The sequence below is a fragment of the Polyodon spathula genome, chromosome 2 (genome assembly GCF_017654505.1).
Source record: "Polyodon spathula isolate WHYD16114869_AA chromosome 2, ASM1765450v1, whole genome shotgun sequence".
Classification (NCBI taxonomy): domain Eukaryota; kingdom Metazoa; phylum Chordata; class Actinopteri; order Acipenseriformes; family Polyodontidae; genus Polyodon; species Polyodon spathula.
This window is the reverse complement of record NC_054535.1, coordinates 11,946,734-11,961,282: the sequence shown is the minus strand read 5'-3', so window position 1 is coordinate 11,961,282 and position 14,549 is coordinate 11,946,734. Positions and strand designations below refer to the sequence as shown.

Here is a 14,549-nt window from a genome sequence, read left to right as displayed (position 1 = left end):
GTAGTATAGTTTTTTTTTTATTCACATGGGAGAGCTTATTCCAATACTGGTTCTTCCATTTGTAACATAGCTGAACATTTGCTCTTAAATTTTACATGAGACTGCCCCCTGTGCATATGCATTTTTGCATGAAATCTGATGAAGCAGTAGGCTTAACCTTTGGAAAACAATGAGCTTAAGCATACTGTACTGTAATATACAGTTTTAGTTATCTTATCAGCTCTCTGAGTTGAAATCTAACATCTCTTCCCGTAAAAACTGCAGATGTAAGTCTTGGGCCAGATGTTTTGTCCTCTGCAGTTTTGCATGTTATTGAACATGAAACAGTATAGTTGGATTTCTATTACAGTTAATACTGGTACAGTTTTAATAAGCAGAAATATTATATAAAAATGTATTGAGGCAGGAGATGAAAAATTATCTAGACTAATACCTGTCAGCCTTTGTGTGTGAGCATATTACTAATGATGCAGTGAGTCAGCAAAAAAGACTGCCAGCTGTCCTCCTGCTTACAGTGAGACTGCTAACTTCATTAAGATCTAACATTTTATATGCCATTGTTAGTAAGCCACTATATTTTCATTATATTAAGCATTAATAAGTGCATATAGGTGGATAGTGAGTGTACGGGGAGCATGTATATAGGTATAACTTGGTAGCAAAGAGTTAACAGCCAGCAGTGTGAGATGAGCTGATGTATGGTTTGTGTATAAGGTAAGCACAATGAGGGGCTTAAGTAGTTTCCATTAGATCAGCAAAAAGGGCCCTCCAGGCAGCCGTGTGTTCAGTTATTTAATTGAGCCAATTCAGTCTTCATCAAGGTCCTGAAATAGTTTACCATTGAATTCAACTGCATTACACAGGAGCCTTTGCCTTGATCGTAGACATGCTTCCTAACCATTGTGAAGCTTGTTCAAAAGGAGGCTTGTTCAGTCTCCATAGACTGTGCTGAAAAAAGAAGACTGCTGCATTGCACTCAGCTCCTACAACACCAATGGGCACTGAGAGCCAGGGAGGGTCATTAAAGGTCATGAGTGTGTGTGTTCAAAATACAATAAAAAGCCCTTTACTGTAATGACTTTCCCAATCTATTGATAACATGAACATTCTTCTTTAGCCAAAGGTTTCAGTGTTGTAGTATGCACATGTGTATGTGTGTATAGACAGGTTCAGGTCATTGTTAGCTGTAGTGATTCTCATTTTTGAAAAGAAGGATAATGGCCATCAATTCAAACATTGTAATTTACCAGCTCATAGGAAATGGTATACTGGGTTGCATAGCGGATGTCTCGGTGTCCTTTTGCTGTATTATTGCAGGCTAAATTTATCTAACAATAATTCTGTTACTGATTAGTAACAGCTCAAACGTTGCTAGACAAACTTACCAAATAGGAATACAATAGCAGTATGATCTGCCTTACCATCTGAGCAAGTCCTGAAATATCCCTGAATATTTTATGTCAATTTCCTCCCTCTCACTCAGATAGTCCATCATTACTGTTGGGCTGTTTCCATAGTAGTTCTAGCTACCCTCCCTGGGATCCTTGTCTGTACAGTGTGCTGACATGAATAAAACTGAAACATTCACACCACTTTAGTCCCATGAGTCCCACAATTATGCTTTGCGGTGTTCAGGAATACATCTTGAGTTTTTTTTGTTTTGTTTGTTTTTTTAATATATATATATATAAGTGCCCCCTAAGAATATAAAATGTGATTTTTTTTTTAAATTTTTTTGTTATGTCCTTATACATTTGTGTTTATGTAATGAAAACAGAAACATGTATGGAAACAGCATAATGAAAAGTGCCAGTCAATGTCAAGAAAAATCCTCATCAAATATGTGGTGTGACCACCCTTTGCCTTCAAAACAGCATCAGTTCTTCTAGGTACACTTGCACACAGTTTTTGAAGGAACTCGGCAGGTGGGTTGGCCCAAACATCTTGGAGAACTAACCACAGTTCTTCTGTGGATTTAGGCAGCCTCAGTTGCTTGTCCCTCTTCCTGTAATCCCAGACAGACTCGTTGAGATCAGGGCTGTGTGGGGGAAATACCATCACTTCCAGTACTCCTTGTTCTTCTTTACGCTGAAGATAGTTAAGAACATAAGAACATAAGAAAGTTTACAAATGAGCCCATCTTGCTCGTTTGGTTGTTAGTAGCTTATTGATCCCAGAATCTCATCAAGCAGCTTCTTGAAGGATCCCAGGGTGTCAGCTTCAACAACATTCCTGGGGAGTTGGTTCCAGACCCTCACAATTCTCTGTGTAAAAAAGTGCCTCCTATTTTCTGTTCTGAATGCCCCTTTGTCTAACCTCCATTTGTGACCCCTGGTCCTTGTTTCTTTTTTCAGGCTGAAAAAGTCCCTTGGGTCGACACTGTCAATACCTTTTAGAATTTTGAATGCTTGAATTAGGTCGCCACGTAGTCTTCTTTGTTCAAGACTGAACAGATTCAATTCTTTTAGCCTGTCTGCATATGACATGCCTTTTAAGCCCGGAATAATTCTGGTCGCTCTTCTTTGCACTCTTTCTAGAGCAGCAATATCTTTTTTATAGCGAGGTGACCAGAACTGCACACAATATTCAAGATGAGGTCTTACTAGTGCCTTGTACAGTTTTAACATTACTTTCCTTGATTTAAATTCAACACTTTTCACAATGTATCCGAGCATCTTGTTGGCCTTTTTATAGCTTCCCCACATTGTCTAGATGAAGACATTTCTGAGTCAACAAAAACTCCTAGGTCTTTTTCATAGATTCCTTCTCCAATTTCAGTATCTCCCATATGATATTTATAATGTACATTTTTATTTCCTGCGTGCAGTACCTTACACTTTTCTCTATTAAATGTAATTTGCCATGTGTCTGCCCAGTTCTGAATCTTGTCTAGATCATTTTGAATGACCTTTGCTGCTGCAACAGTGTTTGCCACTCCTCCTACTTTTGTGTCGTCTGCAAATTTAACAAGTTTGCTTACTATACCAGAATCTAAATCATTAATGTAGATTAGGAATAGCAGAGGACCTAATACTGATCCATGTGGTACACAGCTGGTTACCACACTCCATTCTGAGGTTTTTCATCTAATCAGTACTTTCTGTTTTCTACGTGTTAACCACTCCCTAATCCATGTACATGTGTTTCCTTGAATCCCAACTGCGTTCAGTTTGAGAATTAATCTTTTGTGTGGGACTTTGTCAAAAGCTTTCTGGAAATCTAAATAAACCATGTCATATGCTTTGCAATTATCCATTATCGATGTTGCATCCTCAAAAAAATCAAGCAAGTTAGTTAGACACGATCTCCCTTTCCTAAAACCATGTTGACTGTCTCCCAGGACCCTGTTACCATATAGGTAATTTTCCATTTTGGATCTTATTATAGTTTCCATAAGTTTGCGTATAATAGAAGTCAGGCTTACTGGTCTGTAGTTATCTGGTTCAGTTTTGTTTCCCTTTTTGTGGATCGGTATTACGTTTGCAATTTTCCAGTCTGTCGGTACCACCCCTGTGTCAAGAGACTGCTGCATGATCTTGGTTAGCGGTTTGTAAATTACTTCTTTCATTTCTTTGAGTACTACTGGGAGGATCTCATCCGGCCCAGGGGATTTGTTTATTTTAAGAGCTCCTAGTCCCTTTAACACTTCTGCCTCAGTTATGCTAAAGTTATTTAAAACTGGATAGGAACTGGATGACATGTGGGGCATGTTGTCAGTATCTTCCTTTGTAAAAACTTGTGAAAAGTAATCATTTAATATATTTGCTATTTTTTTTCTTCATCTACGATTTTGCCATTTGTATCTCTTAAACATTTAATCTCCTCTTTGAATGTTCGCTTGCTGTTGTAATATTGGAAAAACATTTTGGAATTGGTTTTAGCTCCCTTAGCAATGTTCATTTCTATTTCTCTCTTGGCCTTTCTAACTTCCTTTTTGACTTGCGTTTGCAGTTCTGTGTACTCTTTCTGCGTACTTTCTTTTTGGTCCTTTTTTAATGCTCTGTAAAGTGCCTTTTTTCGCTGAATATTTTTTTTTTAATTGATCTATTAAACCATTTTGGCAATTTAGTTTTACATTTAGATTTGTCTACTTTAGGGATGTAATTGTTTTGCGCCTCTAGTACTACATTTTTGAAGAACAACCATCCTTCTTCTGTGGGTGTTTTCTCTATTTTACTCCAATCTACTTCTGTTAGTCTCTGTTTCATACCTTCATAGTTTGCTTTTCTAAAATTGTAAACCTTAGCTTTAGTCATTACTTTTGGGGTTTTAAAAAACACTTCAAATGAGACCATGTTGTGGTCTGAGTTTGCCAGTGGTTCTCTGACCTCTGTTTTAGTTATTCTATCTTCATTATTTGAAAAGACTAAATCAAGGCATGCCTCCCCTCTAGTCGGTGCCTTGACAAATTGTGTTAGGAAGCAGTCATTTGTCATTTCCACCATTTCTATTTCATCCTTCGTGCTACCCACCGGGTTTTCCCATTTTATATGGGGGAAGTTGAAATCCCCCATTAGTATGGCTTCTCCTTTGCTACACGCATTTCTAATGTCATTGTATAACAGATTATTTTGCTCACTGTCTGAATCTGGCGGTCTATAGCATGCTCCTATTATTATGCCCTTTGAATTTTTGTCCGTTATTCTGACCCATATTGATTCGGTTTTATTTTCTTTGTCCAGGTTTAACACCTGGGCTTCAAGACTGTTTCTTATGTATAGCGCTACCCCTCCTCCTCTTCTGTCCTGCCTGTCTTTCCTATACAGTGTATACCCACAAATATTATATTCGTCCCCATCACTCTCAGACAACCATGTTTCTGTAACACCTATCACATCATAGTTACCTGTTAGTGCAGTAGCTTCAAGTTCTAGAATTTTGTTTCTGATACTTCTAGCATTTAGATAAATACATTTAATGGTTGTCTTACCTGAGTTGTTGTTCTTGTTTTGATGCGGTCTCCCTTCTGTTTTTTTGTTGATTTCTCCCCCCTTCCTTTCTAGTTTAAATGCTTCTGAACCTGCTCGAGGATCTTTTCTCCAAGTAGACTGGTTCCCTTGTTATTTAAGTGCAGTCCGTCCTGTCTATACAGATAGTCCTCGTTGTAGAATGTGGTCCAATGATCAAGATAGGTGAAGCCTTCCCGTGTGCACCACATCTTCAGCCATGCGTTTTGATTAATTATTTCCAGCTGTCCATATGGTCCTTTGCAAGGTGCCGGTAGTATACCAGAAAATACCACAGTTTTGGTTTTCTCTTTTAATTTCCTTCCTAGCTCTCTGAATTTGTTTTGCAGGGATTTTGGTCTGTCTCTTCCAATGTTGTTTGTACCGATGTGGACGACTACTACCGGGTCGTCTCCTGTTCGTTCTAGGAGCCTGTCCACGTTCTCAGTGATGTGCTTGACCGAGGCTCCCGGAAGGCAGCACACTGTTGTAGTAAGGGGGTCCAAACTGCGAATTGAACTTGCTGTGTTTCTCAATATGGAGTCCCCAACAATCATGACCTCCCTTCTTTTTGCTCTCTGGTCACCACTGTCAATGGGGTCCTGGATGTTGTTCCTTTCATTCTCTTGTTGTTGGTTCTGCTCATCAAAATTCTGAAGTGACTCAAATTTGTTGGTTGTTTTGATTTCTGGTGGTTGTGTTTGACGAAGTTTCTTTTTTTCCCTGCTTCTGCCTACCTGAACCCAGCTGTTCTGACCTTCTATCTCCCTGGTGGCTTTCAGTCTGTTAGGGGTGATGCAGACTTCCATGAATTGTGGATGTGCCAGTTCCTCAAGATCCTGTTGCTGTCGTACTTCTTCCAGCTCCATTTCTAGCATACTTACTAGTTTATGCAAATCCTGGATCGCGCGGCACTTTACGCACACTTGGTTTAGCTCCGCTGGGTTTTCTCGGATTTCCCACATCAAGCAGGTGTCACAGATTACTGGCTTGAAGACCATGTTGAGGGTTTTTTTTTTTTTTTTTTTTTTTTTTTGAAGTTTAGTTTCTTCTGCAGCCGTCAACCTGTTTTCAAACTGCTTCTAAACTGCTCTGTACTTTTCCATGCTTGTACTTCTCCCACTCGCTGTCGCTTCCACTCGCTGTCGCTGGGAAGACTGCCTCATTTAACTGTGTTGTTCTGCTGTGCTGTTGGCTCCTCCCCTCGCCCGTGTCTCAGAACGGCGCTGAATTTGAATCAGCTGCTCCGAGTTTTAGCTTGTTTGTTATCAGAAAAACACACTTGGCTGTTTGACTTTGAGCTGCTGCTGTGTTTCCCCAATGTCCTCTGTTTTCTGATTTAAAGCAGTTCAAGATGCAATTTCTCCTTACTGCTTCTAAACTGCTCTGTACTTTTTCATGCCTGTACTTCTCCCACTCGCTGTCGCTGGGAAGACTGCCTCGTTTCTTAATGACTTTCGCTGTATGTTTGGGGTCGTTGTCATGCTGCAGAATAAATTTGGGGCCAGTCAGATGCCTCCCTGATGGTACTGCATGATGGATAAGTATCTGTCTGTACTTCTCAGCATTGAGGAGACCATTAATTCTGACCAAATGCAGCCCCAAACTTGCAAGGAACCTCCACCATGCTTCACTGTTGCCTGCAGACACTTATTCGTGTACCGCTCTCCAGCCCTTTGACGAACAAACTGCCTTCTGCTACAGCCAAATACTGCAAATTTTGACTCATTAGTCAAGAGCACCTGCTGTCATTTTTCTGCACCCCAGTTCCTGTGTTTTCGTGCATAGTTGAGTCACTTGGCCTTGTTTCCACGTCGGAGGTATGGCTTTTTGGCCACAAGTATTCCATGAAGGCCACGTCTGACCAGACTTCTCCGGACAGTAGATGGGTGTACCAGGGTCCCACAGTTTTCTGCCAATTCTGAGCTGATGGCATTGCTGGACATCTTCCGATTGCGAAGGGAAGTAAGGTAGAAGAAAACTTGCTTCCTTCTGCTCTGACAATGTTCCCCAACTCTGAGGATTGGTTTTTCCAGCAGGGCAATGCTCCATGCCATACAGCCAGGTCAATCAAGGTGTGGATGGAGGACCACCAGATCAAGACCCTGTTATGGCCAGCCGAATTTCCAGACTTGAACCCCATTGAAAACTTCTGGAATGTGATCAAGAGGAAGATGGATGGTCACAAGCCATCAAACAAAGCCAAGCTGCTTGAATTTTTGCTCCAGGAGTGGCATAAAGTCACCCAACATCAATATGAAAGACTGGTGGAGAGCATGCCAAGACGCATGAATGCTGTGCTTGAAAATCAGGGGTATTCCACCAAATATTGATTTCTGAACTCTTCCTAAGTTAAAACATTAGTATTGTGTTGTTTAAAAATGTATCTGAACTTATTTTCTTTGCATTATTCGAGGTCTGACAACACTGCATCTTTTTTGTTATTTTGACCAGTTGTCATTTTCTGCAAATAAATGCTCTAAATGACAATATTTTTATTTGGAATTTGGAAGAAATGTTGTCAGTAGTTTACAGAATAAAACAAAAATGTTCATTTTACCCAAACACATACCTATAAATAGTAAAATCAGAGAAACTGATAATTTTGCAGTGGTCTCTTAATTTTTTCCAGAGGGGTGTGTGTGTGTGTGTGTGTGTGTGTGTGTGTGTGTGTGTGTGTATGTGTGTGTGTGTATATATATATATATATATATATATATATATATATATATATATATATATATATATATATATATATATATATATATATACACACACACACACACACACACACACTATACTCGAACATTCAGGCTTCGTGACTGAGATATTAATGAGAGTCCTTTTTTATCTTCTCTTACAAAAGTAATATTATTGTTACCGTTACTAGGAAACTGTGCACAGTAAAAACCCACAAAACATTATCTAATCACTGGTTAGCCCTGTTGTCATTGCAGCTAATCACAGTAAGAATAAGAAATTGGAAGCGAGTTAGGTTGTAGCGTAAACACACACCCATACAAATCCAACTGCAACCAGAACAGAGGTTGTTTTTTTTTGTTTTTTTTTTCTCTTTTGCATTAAGTTTTATAAGGAATAAATAATGTCAGCATGGTAAACAAGGAAGTAATTCTTTGGCTTTTAACAAGCTTTCTCTTTACCACATTAAACCAAGTTCTATGTTTTAAGCACTTGAAATATATTTCTATCTGCATTCTTGAAAAATAAGTAATTTAATTTTGCTGAGCTCCCTGAATCTCTGGAATGTAATTTATTTGTTTGCACTGAAAACAGAACATTGGTCACCTTAAAAATTATGAGTTTACTGAAAACAAACATTTATGAAAAAAGAAGAATCATATACGTTATCTACTTTTAGAGTTTCTTAAAGTCGATGTGTGAAATATCAAAGTCTGTGATTTAAATATTTTGTGCTTTGCTTCGCCATCACTGTTTACAAGCAATGTCAATGAATTCACTGGGCAAATTCAGTGTAAAACTAGGCACTAAAGTCTCAAATCAAACTGCCTACCGTCAAACAGGCAGATATCAGACTAATATGACACAAGGATTGACTGATAGCAAAACAGAATGACAGAATAACTTAATACCATTTCATTTACCAAAGTGAAAATCATGTACAGATGTGTGAAAAATGCATTAACAATACACTAGGCAGTGTCAACCTAGAAATCTGTCTGTGTGAACTTCATTGCTTAATTCCATTGTGAACCTACACAAAGGGGAAATACATAAATATGTTTTTGTGTAAAAGAAAAAATTTCTTACTGGTGTAGTCAGCGTTAAAAAGCGGTACGCGGCTCACTGCGCTTCCTCGCGTGTGCCTAAACAACTTCCGCTAAGTAAGCCGGGAAGCGTCCATTCAGATCTGGTACGTTATGCTGTTTTCGGTCTTTTACATATTTTTTAAATTGAATGTATCATATATTCCAGTCTTTTACATAATTTTTTATGTAATTTATCATTTTTTTCCACCTTTATGAAAATAGTATGCACATATTTATCATATGCAATACATTGGGTCTCGTACATATATATATATTTTTTTTTACTTGTGCAACTTTACAGTGGACTTGTCTGAAACAGTTTTTTCTTGTGTAGAGAAATTGATTGTCTGTTTCCGCTTAAGTTTGCAAAAAAGAATGTACCTCTCTTTCACAGTAGGAAAACCGCAAGTTTTGGTATGCAGACCACATTCTGACGATGGAGCGCATCCTGCACTCTACGCGATTGCTTTTACCGGATGTGCCCTCGGGAGCCCTATGTACCACTTTCTAACACTACACTGGCTCTATAGTCCAGATCACGGCATCTATCAAAAACAGTGTCCACAAACTTGAACTTGAAGCTTATCTATTCCAGTTCCAAAAGAAAATAAGATAGTGACAGACAAGTAAAAATGCATGCAAATAGAATAATCTAGCTAGAAAAAATAAAAATAATTATTGTATTTTTTAAAAAAAAAATTTGCATTTTTGCGTTAGTCTGTCACTTCAAACCACCCCCCAAGCCACTACTGTCAGTTTAAACATAAGTACCACCACTACTATTTCATTATATTCTACTTGTAAAAAAAAATAAGTGTTCAAAGTAGTTTTATTCTAAAATACTAAAATTGTGTTGCTGCTGTTTTTAATATTATTTATTTTTATTTATTTTTGTATTCTGCAGCTGATTATTTTAAGGAGATACTGAGATTTGGACATGCTGTTTGTATGCAGATCATGTGGAGACCGTATATAAAGTCCAGCTGTGGAATGTCACAAAATTACATCGTTTTTTTTTTAACATTTTCATAACATCTCTTGATCTGTCTCGCCATGAGACTTTTATTATTATTTGACAATGGTAAAGTTCTAATAAAACACTTTATAAAAAGAAAATGTTTAAGTGTGTAACACAAACAATAAAATAAACCACACATACTTCTATTAAAAGTTAACCTATTGCATTCAATTAAAGCATGTCTGGTCTTGTACCCTTTTATTTAGACCTACATAACTGATACGACTCCAGTTGACCAGTGACACTGGAACAATTTTTAAAGTGGGTGTGCTGAAAGCCATTGAACAAAACTGTAGCCTCTGTATTGGGGTGTTGCAGCACTCCTAGTCCTAGCACTTTTTTATTTGACCCCTCCAAGGCCAGTCTTTTAGAAATATCACTTTTAGTATGTTTGTAATAAAGTAAATCTGCAAGACAGAGGTTCCGCTGGATTATTTTTTTGTATTAAAAATATAACCGCGCACAAGCAATTCCACTCCTTCCAATCGATGTAGTGTTACAGTCCTTGTACTTTACAGTGCACAGTCAATTTGAATTGTCTTCAAAGATTGAGCTCAAATTCAGTCTACTAGATACATTCCTATTTACTCTTTTACAACCCAGTTTTATTGTTTACATAATGTACTTCCACCCATTTGATAACAAAGTAAATTACTTTGCAAAGGCTCCTTTTGGTTTTGTTTTCCCTGTTATCTACTTATCATTGCATTTAACAAACGCTGAAAATGGCTCGCCTGGAATTCATTTGCCACTGCTTTGAGATCAGTCTCCCAAAAGCAAGGTTATATGGGTCAGTCTGGCTTGCCCTATGGTTGATCGAAGGCAGGTCTTAATCCTATGAAGGGTTAAGAATGACCCTTGCGATGTACAAGAGGACTGGGATCATAAGTGCAATCTTTATCAGTTTGACCGGCTTTGGTAGTAGTGGTCGCAAATGTTCACCTTGCTCACAGCTCAGGAGTTTTACCGCAGCCTCAAATGTTGACAAGTTCTTTTGCAAAGTCAATAAGCATATAACGATGTAGTTGCAGTTGATCAGTGTCAAAGTCAGCCTTGTAGAATTCGGCAATGTGATTGCTGTCGCATCCCCCAGTAACAAACTTTTCACTTGTCATGTGTTCCCACACACAATGTGTTCCACAATGCAACTGTAACATCATCTATAACACTGGTAACTATGTTGGTAGAGTTCCTCTCCTTTGTTAATGTACAAAGGATATCGTATGCCATAATTTAAAGCATTTAGTTTGTAATGTCATGTGAAAGTAATTTTGTATCCTGAGCGATTTTAATGCTGGGATGTCTTCCATGCGTAGATTTTAAAGTTGTCAAATTTGACTGTTTGTCTACTTTTCCTCGTATTGCAAGACCCTGACAGGCCAGATACCTTAGGGATGACAGAATTTTCGTTAGAGCACATCTGGCTACTTTCATATGTTTTAGATTGCTTTGCGAACAGGCTGCAGCTACGTTAATGCTTCCTTTAATGGCTGCTATTGTACCGACAGAGGCACGATGCTAACTTGATTTCTCGTGACTAGCAAACCTTTGTAAAGTGTTTTTTTTTTTTTTTTTTTCAATTTCTGTGCCCTTCCTGAATGAAAATTGTATTTTAATCTCTTTCTCTAGAGGTGCTTGCAAGTGGGACTTTAAATTTATTAGCAGAACAGCAAACTTCACAAAAAACATTGTTGTTTTTCTGGTCATAAAGAAAGCAAATCAGAACTACTCCTACTGATACGATCGCCCTATTTTATTATGAGCAGTGTCAACAGCACTAAGCTTAATGGGATTAGTGTTTTGGTGTAGTTGAGCCCTATTCTGAGGTCATTTTCCCGCTCTCTGGCTTTTCCTTCTCGCTTGTCACCTGGCAGAATTTGGCGTCCATAGTTGCCAAATAGTGTCACCAGACTGGAGACACTATTTGGCAGTGACACTATTGGGCATCTATAGATGCCCAATAGTGTCACTTTGCCAAATAGTGTCGCATTGTTATTTAAACTGAGAAGCTATTTGGCAGTGACACTATCAATAAAAACCAACCCTTCACAGATTACATGCCCACAATATACTGTGAAACACGTAGTGCATTATAATGTAACATCATATTAGAAAATATATATGCAATAATAATGTGGTTATGGGCGATCTACTTGTTCTCGTTACAGTACTAGTTGTCTGATTTAAGTTAAACCAAGTAAATAGTGGACTCCATAAACCTGCTTTTTATGCATGGAAAAACTATTCCATTGGTTGCATCTTAAATTAATAAGATAGTTTACGAACTATATTAGCCTGTATGCGTTGGATGACGACTGTAGCACAACATGTAACTCATTAAGTATGACAGGTTACAATAAGTTCTGCTTTACTTATTTAAAACATGGCCATGAGTCTTAAAATGTCAAAATACATAGCTGAATTAAGTAAAACATCCCTAAAGGTAAGCTGACGACAGATTTCCAAACTTCTCTACTCAGTTACGTAAAGGTGTTTTAATAAGTTTACGTTCTAAAGTGAACTTTTCTGGATACCACCTTATACTTTAAGGGAATTTATCCTCAGGTAAACATTTTCTAGTGCAACAAGTTATTTAATTTTAAAGACTGACACTATTTGGCCATGAAAATGACAACTTTACAGTAGGCATGCACAGATGAATTTGCATGCGCACAAACTACAGAAATGACATTTCTTCCAATGACACTTTTCGGCATAACACCAGCACTTACTGACAAAGCTGATTCAGTCCTGCTGCAACTAACCCCAGTTCTTCCTTCAGCAACTGCAGAACTTGTGTTTGGCTTTTTAATTAGAAATGTATCCATGATTTAATACAGTTAACAAATTACTATTTTTAATGGAATATCACTTTTTAGTATAGCAGTTCAACGTCACTACAGTAAGTGTCACATGATGGTTGTGGTTATCAATCTGATAGAGTGAAGCAGGATTCCGCTGCAATTTAGTCAGACTAACGTCTAACACACTGGATTTATAATAAACTCTACGTTGGTAATAAATAGCTATGGACAAACTGAAACTTCTCCAGTAGAGCTAGCAAGACATTCTGGGAAATGGCAAGTGCTTTTTCAGCTTTTCTTTCATATTTTAGAAGGCTAACGATCAATGTGACATCAATCGGTTGAAATAAGCACGTAAAACACAGTTTTTGTTTAAAACTAAGCCAGTATTTAATTACTGCAGCATGGTTTCCCTCCAGTAAAGTGTACAGTTCATCAAAATCCATCAAAATTATCCAAAATCCCAGCGTGGCTGAGCCCCACCCCCCGCCCCCCTTTTTTTCTATTTTTTTTATTTTAATTCCGACGGGATCTGGAGACCCCGTATTAAACTGTATTAAATGTATAAAAAGTCAATAAATCAGAAAACTCATTGAAGAAATACTGCCTGGTTATCTGATGTCAGTTTTTATGAGAGCACATGTTTCTAGTTAAATAAGTATATCTATTGGCAAATACAGTATAATTAGGGCTTCTGATTTTCGATTTTAACTGATAAAACCCAATAAAACACCCCCGATACAAAAAAAAAAAAATAATAATTGGTGGATAGCCAATAAAAACTGTGGAAATGGTTAATCTATTCACGCTGACTTTACCCTTTTCCCATTTAAAATAATAATAATAATAATAATAATAATAATAATAATAATAATAATAATAATAATAAATACATTTGCCAGTGCTGCTGGGCAATGTCCTGCCTTCCTGACTTGTATCTATCATTGATTCGTTCTGAATACTTTAAACCCGCCCCAACTACTGAGTGACAGCACATTCCTACATTTCTATTGGAGACTCAGTCTGCAAGATTTAAAACAAGATTACAATCAAGATGGAGGCTTGTTAGCGGGATTTAAAGCTGTATTACAGTTAAAATATGGAGGATTTAAAACAGAATTATGGCAAAATGTACAAAAATGCCTACACACAAAAAACCCAGAAGAATGTGCCCGTGACCAGAGGGATTTCATTGTGGAAGACAGCAAAGAAGGTACATCTTAAGTGTGCAAGTACTGTCGAGTTACTATACATATTTTGACAGAAAAAAAAACAAAAAAGCTCAATTTTGGAAAGTAACCAAAAACACTAATTTCATACAGTATATCAAAAACGAAAATAATTAATCAAAACGCATGGCAGAAGATGTGGTGCACACAGGAAGGCTTCACCTATCTTGATCATTGGACCACATTCTACAACGAGTACACAGAACTGCAAACGCAAGTCAAAAAGGAAGTTAGAAAGGCCAAGAGAGAAATAGAAATGAACATTGCTAAGGGAGCTAAAACCAATTCCAAAATGTTTTTCCAATATTACAAGAGCAAGAGAACATTCAAAGAGGAGATTAAATGTTTAAGAGATACAAATGGCAAAATCGTAGATGAAGAAAAAAAATAGCAAGTATATTCTATGATTACTTTTCACAAGTTTTTACAAAGGAAGATACTGACAACATGCCCCACATGTCATCCAGTTCCTATCCAGTTTTAAATAACTTTAGCATAACTGAGGCAGAAGTGTTAAAGGGACTAGGAGCTCTTAAAATAAACAAATCCCCTGGGCCGGATGAGATCCTCCCAGTAGTACTCAAAGAAATGAAAGAAGTAATTTACAAACCGCTAACCAAGATCATGCAGCAGTCTCTTGACACAGGGGTGGTACCGACAGACTGGAAAATTGCAAACGTAATACCGATCCACAAAAAGGGAAACAAAACTGAACCAGGTAACTACAGACCAGTAAGCCTGATTTCTATTATATGCAAACTTAT

At 37.7% G+C, this 14,549-nt stretch overlaps 1 protein-coding gene across 2 annotated transcripts in view; it reads left to right on the top strand.

Annotated features, from left to right (window-relative positions):
• The window catches only part of LOC121330172 (serine/threonine-protein phosphatase 2A 55 kDa regulatory subunit B gamma isoform-like), a 100,522-nt gene that overhangs the window by 29,062 nt on the left and 56,911 nt on the right, over positions 1-14,549 (top strand). The window lies entirely within an intron of this gene.